Raw genomic sequence first — 14,171 nt, 5'->3', positions numbered from 1 at the left:
ACCCTGTCATTTAAAGTGTCACAAATATCAGTTAGTTACTAAAGGGGCTAGCCATCCTAAAAGTATTTTTGTGGACCTTTCATCTTTCATTTGAACTATATTGCTGAACCGGTGTCAAATGAATTCATGGTATTTTTGTACCTGCTACAGGCAACCATTCTATTAGTCCAACTATTTCAGTAGTCCTTTTCATTTCTACAATTCTTATAAATGCTTAGACAAGTAAGGCATTTTAATAGAGGGTATGTAGGTAAACTGGAAAAATGAATATTGTGTCTACTATGTAGTAAATATTTTGCTAGAGAAGTGAATCGTACATATCTAGTCCTGCCTAAGCTTATCCCAGCTACTGTATTTCTCCATGTGGCTCTGATAGTAAAAACCTCAGATTTTAAGGGCTCAAATATAACTTAAGCAGTATAAGTAAAAAACAGAATCCAGTTACTACGTAATTGTCAAATTTTAAAGTTTTCATGGTAAATTAGTATTTTTTAATCAAGGTAAGTTGGAAGTTTAAGATATAATTATGGAGACAATGGGAGATGAAATAAGTGCATAAAATAAGTACAATATATAAAATTCCACATGCAAAAAATAGACATAATGATTTTCTTCATTTGTACGTAATATGGCATCAAGAATAAATATGCCTTGGGCTTCCCTGGTGGCACAGTGGTTGAGAGTCCGCCTGCCGATAGAGGAGCAAGGTACACAGGTTTGTGCCCCGGTCTGGGAAGATCCCACATGCCGCGGGGCGGCTGGCCCTGTGAGCCATGTGAGCCTGCGCGTCCGGAGCCTGTGCTCTGCAACGGGAGAGGCCACAACAGTGAGAGGCCCACGTACCGAAAAAAAAAAAAAAAGAATAAATATGCCTTAAATTTTGACACACGTTAATATTTTATGAACCTTTCTCTAACCTGCTGATTAAAATCAATTTCAAGAGTCAATTTTTCTTTATTTTCATTTTCGTGTCAAATGGGTTTTATAACTTATAAATTAATAATGGCCCATCTACTCCAGATTTTAGAAATACTGTATATTATTTCTACTTAAATAAAATGAATCTTAGGATCCTTGTGATTATTTTATAGGTATATCATTTTTGTTATATATTTTGCAATAGATTGAATTTAAAACTGCAATTCTTTTGAGTTACTTTATTACTATATTGATACACTGAAAATCACACTAAACTTAATACAGATTGATAAAGTCCTTCTGTTTAATGAACTCCAAACATTCTTTACGGTTCAGTCTACTTTCACAAAGTCTTTCACATATCCTTACTTCTTTGATACCACGCAACATCATTCAAGTGGTATTAAGCATGTGCTATCCTGTGACCTCAACCGTAGCATGAGTTTTATTTTTCACACCATATGTCCTATTGCCCCTAATAAACAATCTCAGGGAGATTACATTGTACTTTAAATTGTTTCTATAAAGAAACTCAAAAGATATGTATACATAATCTGTTGACTATATACCAAAAAAATGAAATATACCTGTTTGAAAACATGAAATATCTATTTTTGTCTTAATAGAATAACATTTAATAGTAATGTTACATTTCTGAAGATATAAACAGTGAAAGCATTCCAGAATGTCTACAGCTGAATTTAACTAGATATATATATATATTTTTTGTTTTATTATGTCATCCTATGATTTTATTATGTATACATTTTAGGTTGTTGGCTGTTTTTGATTTGATTTTTTTGATAAATTTGCCACGTTACATTTTATATATTTAAAGTGCACAGTGTATTACTTTGTTAGCGTCTTGTTCTCTTGACCCTTTATCATTCATTACATAATTACCTTTCTTATTACCATTTTTGGCTTGATCTATTTTGTCTGATATAAGTATGGCTATACCTGCTTTCTTTCAGTTAACATTTACTTGCAGTATCATCTTCCACGCCCTCACTTTGAATCTGTTTGTCTTTGGAGTTGAAATGAGTCTCCTAAGGCAGCATATAGTTTGCTCTTCAATCCATCCAGCCACTCTGTGCCTTTCGATTGGTGAGTTTAACTCATTTATATTTAGGGTGATTATTGATATATAAGGACTCATTACTGTCATTTTATGTTTTGTTTTCTCATTGTTTTGTATCTCTATTGCTTGTTTTTACTTTGTGTTTCTGTTTGCCTTTTGGGGTTGGTAGTTTTCTATGATGATTTGCTCAGTTTCCCCTTTTGTGCTTTTGTTCTAGACTTTGGTTTTGTGGTTACCATGAGGTATGAATAAACCGTCATAAGATGAAACAGTCCTTTTTCTATTGATAGCAGTTTATCTTCATTTGCTTATACAGGCTCCATCATTTTTCCCACCCCCTTTTATATTTTTGGTGTCACAAATTATCCTTTTTTATGCTGTGAGTTTGTTACTAAACTGTAGTAGCTATAGTTATTTTTAATGCTTTTTCCCTTTAAACCTCTATGCTATAATTGTTTAACATCCTACTCTAAAATAGTTACAATTTTCTGATTCTGTCTTTTATCACTGTACTCAAAGTTTTGTGTATTTTTGTCTTACTGCTTTAAGTAGAAAAGCTCCCTTCAACATTTCTTGTAAGGCAAGTTTAGTAGTGGTAAAATCCCTCAGTTTTTGTTTATCTGAGAAAGCTTTTATTTCCCTTTCATACCTGAAGGATAACTTTGCTGAATAAATTATTCTTTGCTGGAAGTCTTTATCTTTCAATACTTTCAATATGTCATTCCACTCTCTCCCAGTCTGTAGAATTTCTGCTGAGAAATTTGCTTATGGTCTAATGGGGGTTCATCTGTAGGTTTTTCCTTGACTGCCTTTAATAGTCTTTTATCATTGACTTTTGGCAGATTCATTGTAATGTGACTTGGAGGGGGTCTTTTCTCATTGAGATAGTGATCTGTTATCTTCATGGACTATATGTCTACTTATTTCCCTTGGTTTGGGAAGTTCTCAGCTATTATTTCCTTGAATAACCTCTCTGCCCTCTTCTCTTCTTCTGGTATACCTGTTACTCTTAAGTTAGCTCTCCTAATGGAGTCTGATAATTCTCATAAGGTTTCTTTACTTTTTTAAAGTCTTAGTTCTCTCTCCTATTCCACCAGAATCATTTCTAGATTCCTATCTTCCAGATTGCTTATTCGCTCCTCCACCTGATCTGTTTCCATGTGTTCCAATGCATTCTTCATCTCATATGTTGAGTTCTTCAGCTCCAGAATTTTTGTTCTTTATAATTTCAATATTTTTGGCAAATTACATCTGTTCACTAATTTTATTACTGAGTTAACTGAACTACCTTTCTGAATTACCTTTCTGAGTTTTCTTGTAGCTCACTGAATTTCTTCATAACAGCTATTTTGAATTCTCTATCAGTTAGATGCCAATCTTCCATGACTTTGGCTGCTGGAAAATTGCCATTCTCTTTTCTGTGATACCATATTACTGTGATTTTTCATGGTATTTGATGAGATGTGCCTCTGCTGGCACATTTGAACTAAGGACACTTTTCCTTTTTTTTAATTTATTTTTATTTATCTATTTTTGGCTGTGTTGGGTCTTCATTGCTGCATGTGGGCTTTCTCTAGTTGCGGCGAGCGGGAGGCTACTCTTCATTGTGGTGTGCAGGCTTCTCATTGCAGTGGCTTCTCTTGTTGCGGAGCACAGGCTGTAGGCACACGGCCTTCAGTAGTTGTGGCATGAGAGCTCAGTAGTTGTGGCTCACAGGCTCTAGAACACAGGCTCAGTGGTTGTGTCACAGGGCTTAATTGCTCCACGGCATGTGGGACCTTCCTGGACCAGGGCTCAAACTTGTGTCCCCTACATTGGCAGGTGGATTCTTAACCACTGTGCCACCAGGGAAGTCCCTAGGGACACCTTTCTATTTAGGAAAAGCTTCTTTACCTATTTAGGTAAAGCTTCTTTACCTTGGGAATTAGAGGCCTTTCTCTTGTTTTCTAGCAAGTGGCACTATACCACATATTTTCTTTTGCTTGTTTTTAAAGGAGTTGCCTCCAGCTATATTTGTGAGTGCACACTTTCCACCCTCCACTCCTTCTGCCAGAGGGGTTGTGGGTGCCATTGTCCTTGCTTGTACCACAGAGGTCACCAGTTCTGTTGCTGCTAACAAAATTGCCAGGGTCACAGGCACCACCACCATTGCTGGGGTCACCAGGATTGCAGGCACCACAACCACTTCTGGGGGAGCCAGGGCTGCAGGTGTTGCCACTGCTGCCAGGTATGCCAGGGTCATGGGTATCACCGCTATTCCTGGAACTGGGATTGTGGGAACCACCACCACTGCTCCTCCAGTTCCACCACTGCTCCTCCAGTTCCACCATTACTCCTCCAGTTCTACCACCTCCATGAGGTCCAATCCACCCACCTTCAGATGTACAGATCAACAGACATATAACATTTTATAAGTTTAAGGTATATGTATTGATTTGATAAATTTATATATTGCAATATGATTACCATCAAAGCATTAACTAACACATCTATAATATTACATAAGTATCACTTCTTTTTTCTGGTGAGATCATTTAATATCTAGTCTCTTAGCATCTATTAAGTATATAATGCAGTATTGTTGGCTATAATTACTATGCTATGCATTAGATCTCTAGAACTTATTCACCTTCTAATTGCAATTATGTATCCTTTAATAACATCTTCTGATGTCCCCGCCCTCTCCAGCCCCCGGTAATCAACATTCTACTCTCTGTTTCTACAAGTTTGGCTTTTTTAGATTCCATATATAAGTGATATCATACAGACTTTGTCTTTCTCTGACTTATCTCATTTAGCAATATGTTTTGTTAACGTTGAATTGGTAGTAAGCTGAGGTAACAGTTTAGAAGTAAGTCAAGGTTAGATTAGACATGACATAGGGCAAAGAGACAAAAATATATCATTTCTGGAGAAAAGACTCAAAGAAGGTAAGAACCATATCTAGATCCAGAGATAGATGTTAGTCCTATTCCATAGTATTGCAGCAAGCTCAATAACCAATAGATATTTCTCTGGGAGAGAAATTAGTAGGATAAAGTACAAGGTCATTTTAAGGTTTTTGTCTTTTGAATATCTTACAGACTCAATTTTATTTTCTATTTCAGCATTTGCCAGATGGGTTAATGGTAATTAATGGTAATGGTAATTCAGCAAGAGTTGCATGAATTTATATACATTATAAATGTATTACTATTCTTGAAATATTAAGTGAATATTTTGGTTAATAAATATATCGTATGTTTAAAGAAATGAATCTATATACTTATTATTCATAATGTGTTCCTTCAATCAGCTGAATCTGAAAATTCAAATGCTAGCATGGTAAATGGCTGAAATATTTTGGTATTTAAAGGGTTCCATGCTCAAAATGTGTGGAAAACAATTATTTTAAGTGAATTTATTTCTTATGTTATTTAGTTACCTATATAAAATTAACACTGTAAAGGAATTTTAGAGATCTCATTGATGGACATTTTGTAAAATATACCTCTTTAAATAACAAAACAAAACATGATGATTTAGACATATTGGTTCTATCTGCTGCCAACCTGAGTACTGTAAAGATATTTGTTCTCTAAAAGTGTCTCATGACATTTTAAGAAAAATGGCTTACCCTTTTGATATTGAGTAATCTTTCTTCTGAAAACCCTTTTCTATCATAAAACAAGGACCCCATTTAGAGACAGTTCCCTACATCAGGTTCTACAAGAGAATGATGATGATCAATATACATGGAGAGATCTAAATATGGTTTTTCATGAGTATATTCAATCAGCAATTGTTCACAACAGCATTATATATTTTCCAGACTAAGGCATCACTGTTGTTCAGAGAACACAAAAAATAGTTTGTTTTGATCTAACTTCTTAGAAATACAAAGTTTATTTCAAAAAAATCCTTATGAAAATAACTACTAGTTTCATGTACTAGCTGGTTAAATTATAGTATCATAACAGAGAGGTATGTGTGTATTACACAAGATCTGTCCTCATATTTATCCCATTTAGAACTGTGCCATATGTACAAACATAACATAGAGAGCTGTACTCTGAAACTCACAGAAGAACCTTATTGATTCTTTGTAATATGTAAAAACAGCATATTAAATTCTAAATTATAAGTGTACTGTTAAATATATACTGCTTGCGTTTAAAGTCTTGATAGTTGCTAACTGAAACTTGAATATTATAAAACAGAAGTGTCTTTATCCTATAAAACCTCTCACAAGCTTTGTTTTAATGAAAATATTATTGGAGTTATTCTTCACTGATACTCCTATCTTCTCTTCATCCCACATTTCCATTCTCAGTAATTTAAGCCACATATTTGCTTTTGATTCCTTTCTTTCCTTTATCTACTCTCATCCTAAACAACTAAATTATGAAATATTCCTTGTTCTACTTTCTTAATATTTCTGGAATCTATACCTTTTCTCCTTCAAGCCAATAGTTAGCTAAGCCCATGATCTCTAGCTTAGTTTACTTCAACAGCCTATGAGCTGGGCTACCTGCCTCTTGTAAATGAACTCTTCTGATTCACTCTCTGTATTGCATTCATTCACTCATTCATTTACCTAGTATTTAATATATACTATGGGACCAGACACTGTTTTGTGTGTATGGTTAATCTTTCTAAAACTCAGTTAATCATATTATTATCTTCTTTAAAACTCTTCAATGAGCTCATCTTTTTCTATGAAATCCAATTATTTAAATTATTTATCTCCTCATTAATTTACTATTTCTCATTACTGGTCCATTGCAAATGTTTAGACGCCTTCTCTGGCTAAGATCTCCCTTTTACCTAATGCTTTGTCAAAACTCTTATGTCCTCCCATAGTATTCATGAAGAGCACTCATCATACTGTATTGTAAGTACTTGACTAAAATGTCTCATCTCTTGAAAATAAGCTCCTTGAAAATAGACAATGTGCATTAGTATTAATTATATGTAAAGTGTTTAGTAAAAGCATGGGGACAATAGAATCTCAATAAAGAATAACTGAACAGTCCTGATCACCGGAGTATTACAGTATATGCTAAACTTAATTTTCCATCATTTATGTCAAACTTCTGAATCTCAAATACAATATTAAAAATACAGATCCAAAAACATATTGGGCAAAACCTAGTCACTTTTTTCTGGAGTATCTGAAACATTCAGGCAGAACTGTAAACCAAGAGGTATACAAACCTCATAAGAAAGACAAAGGGAAAGCCTTGTGAGTGACAGATTGTTCACACTTTGGATGTGACCTAGGAAGTCATATGTATTCTGGCAGCATATTATGAAAATTCATTCTACAATATTCTTATGTTGTAATTTTTATACAGCATCCCATGTTGTATACTAATAAGCAAACATCGTCTCATTTAATTTTTCTGTACCATATTTATGACCATCTCTTCATTATACCACTGTGAACTCACATAGATTTGTGACCAGTAAGATTGACACAAAGATCCCAGGTCTAAATTCATATGCGAATTGAATTCTAGAATTCAATTGATTGTTGATTCTAGAATATCAAGGTGACAGCTGGACTCATTCATATAAACTTTGAGGTGAGTAATGGAAAATAAAATGTTTTAGTGAAATGTGTCCTCTCTCCCCTGTTTTAAGGTGTTTTGGGTGACTGTGTGCTGGCTTTATGATGTGTCAACTTGGCTGAACAATATTCCCCAGAATTCTCTTCCTAGTATATTTCTAATTAGAGTAGGCTACAGGGAATATTTTATTGACATAGTTAAAAGAAACGTGACAGTAGTAATTTTTTACCATATGCACACCTTCTCCTGGTTATTCAATCAAACTTTACTCTATGTGCCACTGTAAAGGGATTTTATAAATATTAAAGTCCCTAATCAGTTGATTTTAAGTGAATCAAAAGACAGCATCCTGCACACACCAAACTTAATCTGTTGGTATTTATTTATTTAGTATAATTGACCTACAACACTGTTAGTTCCAGGTGAACAACATAGTGATTTGATATTTCTACACATTACAAAATGATCACCATGATAAGTTTACTTACTACCTGTCACCATACAAACAGATTAATATTGACTATATTCCCCTAGCCATACATTTCATCCCTGTGACTCATTTATTTTGTAACTGGAAGTTTGTACCTCTTAATTTTTCTCAAATATTTTCCTCATCCCACCATCCTCCTCACCTCTGTCAACCACCTGTTTGTTCTCTGTATGTACAACTCTGTTTTATTATGTTGGTTCTTTTTTGTTTTGAATTCCACATAAGTGATTTCATACCATATTCATCTTTCTCTGACTTATTTCACTTAGCATTATGCCCTCTCCATCTATCCATATTGTTGCAAAAGGCAAGATTTCATTTTTTTATGGCTAACTGTATAAATATACCACATCTTCCTTATCCATTTATCTATCAAAGGTAGCATCCACATTTTGGCTATTGTAAATAATGCTGTGATGAACACTGGGGTGTGTTTATCTTTTCAAATTAGTGTGTTTGTTTTCTTCAGAAGAATACCAAGAAGTGGAATTTCTGGATCAATTTTTAAGTTTTTGAGGAACCTCTCTATTGTTTTCCATAGTGGCTGCACCAATTTTGCATTCCTACCAACAGTGCACAAAGATTCCCTTTTCTCCACATCCTCACCAACACTTATTTATCTTTTTTATAATATCCATTCTGACAGATGTGAGGTAATATTTCATTGAGGCTTTGATGTGCATTTCCCTGATAATTACTAAGGTTGAGCATCTTTTCATATGTCTGTGGGCCACCTGTATCTCTTCTTTGGAAAAAATGTCTATTCAGGTTCTCTGCCCATTTTTTATACAGGTTGTTTTTTAATACTGAGTTGTGTGAAGTTTTGTGTATATTTTCGATATTAATCTCCTATCAGATATATCATTTGAAAAATATTTTCTCCCATTCAGTAAATCAGAAGGTGTGATACTTCCAGCTTTCTTCTTCTTTCTTAAGGTTATTTTGGCTTTTTGAGGTTTTTTGTGTTTCCATACAAATTTTAGAATTATTTGTTCTAGGCTTGTGAAAAATGCCATTGGTATTTTGATAAAGATTGCATTGAATCTATAGATTGCCTTGGGTAATATGGTCATTTTTAACAATATTCTTCTAATCAATAAGCATGGTGTGGCTTCACATGTTTTTGTTGTCTGTATTTTATGAATGTCTTATAGTTTTCTGAACACAAGTCTTTTGCCACCTTGGATAGTTTTATTCCTAGGTATTTTATTTTGATGCAATTGTGACAGATTTCTGTATTTTGTATCCTTTAAATTTACTGAATGCTTCTACTAGTTCTAATAGTTTTGAGTGGAGGCATATTTGGAATTTCAATATGGCATCCTGTCATCTGCAAACAGTGGCAGTTTTAAATCTTCCTTTCCAATTTGAATTCCTTTTATTTTTATTGTCTTATTGATGTGGCCAGGAATTCCAATACTATGTTGAATAGAAGTGGTGAGAGTGGGCATCCTTGTCTTGTTCTTGATCTTAGAGGAAATTCTTTCAGCTTCTCATCATTGAGTCTGATGTTAGCTGTTGGCTTGTCATATATGGCCTTTATTATGTTGAGATATGTTCCCTCTATACCTGTGTTGTTGAGAGTTTTTATGAAATGGATGTTAATTTTGTCAAACGCTTTGTCTGAATCTACTAGGATGATCATGTGATTTTTCTTCAATTTGTTACTGTGTTTTATCACACTGATTTTTGGATATTGAACCATCCTTGCATCCCTAGGATAAATCTCACTTGATTAGGTTTTATGGTCCTTTTAATGTATTGTATAGTTAGGTTTGCTGATCTCTTGAGGATTTCTGCATCTTTATTCATAAGTGATTACTGGCCTGTAACTTTCATTGTGGCATCTTTTTCTTGTTTTGGTATCAGGGTGATGCTAACCTCATAGACTAAGTTCAGAAGCATTCTTTCCTCTTCCTTTTTTTGGAGTAGTTTGAGAAGGATAGGTGTTAAATCTTTTTTAAATGTTTGGTAGAGTTCACTTGTTAAGCCTTCTTGTCCTGGGCTTTTGTCTCTTCACAGTTTTTGGATTACTGATTCAATTTCATTACTAGTAATTTGTTCATATTTTCTATTTATTTCTGATTCTGTCTTGGGAGATTGTATATTTCTAGTAATTTGTCCTTATCTTCTAGTTTGTCCATTTCATTGGTGTATAAATCAACTAATTTGTAATAATCTCTTATGATCCTTTGTATTTCTCTAGTACATATTGCAACTTCTTTTTTCTTTCTGATTTTATTTGGGCCTCTTTTTTTCTGATGAGTCTGGCTAAAGGTTTATCAATTTTATTTATTTTTTCTAAGAACCAGCTTTTAGTCTCATGCATCTCTTCTTTTGTTAAATCTCTATTTCATTTATTTCTGCCCTGACTTTAACATTCCTTTCTTTCTAACTTTGGGTTTTATTATTTTTCTAGTTCCTTTAGGTGTAAAGTTAGGTTGTTTGACATTTTACTTGTTTCCTGAGGTAGGCTTGTATTGCTATAAACTTCCCTCCTAGACAGTTTATCCTGTGTCCCATATATTTTGAATCATTGTGTTTTCACTGTCATTTGTCTCCAGGTATCTTTTAAATTTCCTGTTGATTTCTTCAGTGATCCACTGGTTGTTTAGTAGCACATTGTTTAGCCTCCATGTGTTTGTGTGTCTTACAGTTGATTTCTAGTCCCACAGTGTGTCAGAAAAGATGCTTGAGATGACTGCAATCTTCTTAAATTTATTGAGGCTAATTTTGTGGCCTACCACATGATCTATCCTGAAGAATGCTCCAAGTGCACTTGAAAAGAATGTGTATTCTGTTTTTGGATGGAATGCTCTCTATATATCTATTAAGTCAATCTGATCTCGTGTGTTGTTTAAGGCCAGAGCTTCCTGACAGATTTTCTCTCTGGATGATCTATCCATTGATGTAAGTGGGGTGTTAAAATCCCTGACTATTGCTATATGACTATCAACACCTCCTTCTGTTTATTAATATTTGCTTTATGTATCTAGGTGCTCCTATATTGGGTGCATATATGTTTACAATTATATCTTCTTGTTAGATCGATCCCTTTATCTTTATATCACGTACTTCTTTGTCTCTTGTACCATCTTTGTTTTAAAGTCTATTTTGTCTGATACACGTATTGTTACCCCACCTTTGTATCCATTTCCTTGAAATACATTTTTCCATCTGCCGATTTTCAGTCTGTGTGTGTCTTTAGATCTGAAGTGAGTCTCTTGGAGACTCACATATACATGGATCTTGTTTTTTTATCAGGCACTGTATGCTTCTGATTGAAGTATTTATTCCATTTACATTTAAAGTAACTATTGATAGGCATGTAATTATTGCCATTTTGTTCATTGTTTTCTGGTTGTTTTGTAGATTTTTTTTCCTTTTTATTTTACTCTCTTCCTATGTTTAGTGTTATGTTTGGATTACTTTCTCTTTTTTTCTGTATGTATTATAGTTTTTTGATTTCTGGTTACCATGAGATCCATATATATAACTTCTTAAATATATGTGATTATTTAAAGTTGATGCTTTCTAAATTCAAACACATTCTAACCACCCTACATTTTACTCTCCTCTTAAGTTTAATGCTTTTGATATCATATTTTACATCTTTTTGTGTATCCCTTAACTACATATATGCATATAAATGATTCTACTACTTTTGTCTTCTAATCTTAATACTAGCTTAATAAGTGGTTGACCTACTACCTTTACTGTATGTTTGCCTTTACCAATAAGATTTTTCCTTTCATAATTTTCATATTTCTAGTCATGGTCTTTTCTGCTTAGAAAGATCCCTTTAACATTTCTTTTAAAGCCAGTTTAGTGGTGCTGAACTCTTAATTTTCCTTTTTTGTAAAACTCTACCTCTCCTTCAAACCTGAATGATAGACTTGCCAGGTAGATTATTCTTGGTCGTGGGTCTTTTCTTTTCTTCACTTTGATATATTATGCCAGTCCCTTTTTGCCTGCAGAGTTTCCACTGAAAAGTCAGCTTACAGTCTTACAGAAGTTCTCTTGTATGTAACTAGTGCTTTTCCCTTGCTGCTTTTAAGAGTCTCTCTTTGTCTTGACTTTTGCCATCTTAATTACAAGTTGTGGACCTCTTTGGGTTGATATTCTTTGGGCCTCTCTGTGAGTCCTGGACATGGATGTCTGTTTTCTTTCCCAGATAAGGTAAGTTTTCAGCTATTACCTCTTTAAGTAGATTTTCTGCCCCCTTTTCTGTCTCTTTTCTTTCTGGGACCCCTACAATGTATATGTTAGTACACTTGATGTTGCTCCAGAGGTCTCCTAAACTGCCCTCATTTTTTAAAATTCTTTTTTCTGTTCAGCTTGGGTGATTTCCATGACTCTATCTTCTAGTTTGCTGATTTGTGCCTCTGTATCACCTAATGTACTGTTGATTCCTCCTAGTGTATTTTTTATTTATTATTTCATTCTTAAGCTATGTTTGGTTCTTCTTCATATTTTCTAACTCTTTTTTTAAACTTATACTGTGTTCATCCATTCTTCCCCTGAATTCATTGAGCATGATTATGATGAGCTTTTATTGGGTAGATTACTTATCTCCACTTTGCTTAGCTCTTCTGTGGCTTTATCTTGTTCCTTCATTTGGGACATATTCCTCTGTTGCCTCTTTTTGACTAATTCTGTTTTATTTCTATGTATTAGGAATGTCAGTAACATTTCTGATCTTGGAGAAGTGGCCTTATGTGGGAGACATCCTATGGAGCCCAGCAACACACTCATCTCTGGTCACCAGAGCCCTGTGCTCTAGGGGTGTTCCCTATATGGACTGTGTGTGGCCTCTTCTTTTGTGGCAGGGATGATTACTGTGGGTGTGCTTGTAGGTGGGTTAAGGTCCCAGCGTTAATAGTCTAGAAAGAGGACTCCAAAATGGTGCTTACCAGTACCAGTGTCCTCCCATTGGAAGAAGCTCCTACAAATGGTTGCCGCCAGTGTTTATGTCCCCAAACGGTCCCATTGGCCTCTTGCCTCTCCAAGAGGCTTCTCCAAGATCTCCAAGTAGGTCTGAACCAGGCTCCTTTCAAATTACTGCCTCTGCACTAGGTCTCAGAGTGTGTGAGACTTTGCATATGCCCTTTAAGTACAGAGTCTCTGTTCCCTACAGTCCTCTGGCCCTCATGAAAGTAAACCCTGCTAGCCTTCAAAGCCAAACACTCTGGAAGCTAATATTTCCAATGCAGACCCACTGGACTGGGGAGCCCAATGTTGAGCCAGAACCCCTCAGTCTTTGGGGAAAGCCTCTGGAATTGTAATTATCCTTCTGTTGGTGGGTCGCCTACCTGGGGGTATGGGCCTTGACTGTACTGTGTCTCCACCCCTCTTACCTGCCTTGTTGTGTTTCCTTCTTTTTATCTTTAGTTGTAGAAGATCTTTCCTGCTAGTCTTCAGGTCATTCTCATTGATACATCCTCTGTAAATCGTTTTAAATTTCATGTGTCCATGGAAGGAGGTAAGATTAGTGTTTTCTTACTCCATCATCTTGGCCACTGCCCTCTGTTGGAAGAACATTAAAAGAGGGCTTAGCACTTCCCTGATCAAAGACTACAAACAGAAGCTGGATCTGCAATTTCTCTCCTTTTCAGTGGATCTTCCTTTCTGGTTGCCCAGCTGTGCACAATAAGCTTCAGCTCATCTCATGGCATTTCATCATGCTCATGATCTACCTTTTCTGGCTGCCTGCCCTGTAGACTTTAGGGCTTGTTTAGCCAGCCCCCACAACTGCATACAGTAATTCCTCACGATAAACAAACAAATATATATATTCACTTTCCTACTGACTCTGTTTCTCTGGATGAGCCCTGACTAGTACACACTAGCTTAAAAATATGACAACTCAACTGTCCATATCTATAATTACTCGTTAGCTTTAATATATTTTAAGAAACATGCCAGGTATGCTTTTTGCCTCTTAGCAAGAATTTAAAGAGTAAACATATCAGGTGTCTGGCTTACAAGAAGAAGTAGTACTGCAACTGTAGATCTCAAAGTCTAATCTTGGATTTTTTTAAGGAATGGTAAGTAGCTATATGATTTATGTAGCTTCTGTAATATAATGGCCAGAAGTTTCCAGGCCAAAATCTAAGAGCTTCGGTGATTT

General features: G+C 35.0%; 1 long non-coding RNA gene across 1 annotated transcript in view; it reads right to left on the bottom strand.

Annotated features, from left to right (window-relative positions):
- The window catches only part of LOC137226434 (uncharacterized), a 244,151-nt gene extending 230,589 nt beyond the window's left edge, over nucleotides 1–13,562 (bottom strand). Inside the window, exon 1 of the long non-coding RNA XR_010944352.1 lies at nucleotides 13,399–13,562. This is a non-coding gene — a long non-coding RNA (uncharacterized lncRNA). The remainder of the gene's footprint in view (nucleotides 1–13,398) is intronic.
- Nucleotides 13,563–14,171: the final 609 nt, after the last annotated feature.

This window comes from Pseudorca crassidens, chromosome 6 (assembly GCF_039906515.1).
Source record: "Pseudorca crassidens isolate mPseCra1 chromosome 6, mPseCra1.hap1, whole genome shotgun sequence".
Lineage (NCBI taxonomy): Eukaryota > Metazoa > Chordata > Mammalia > Artiodactyla > Delphinidae > Pseudorca > Pseudorca crassidens.
The sequence above is the reverse complement of the archived record's forward strand: the minus strand, read 5'-3'. Positions and strand labels throughout refer to the sequence as shown.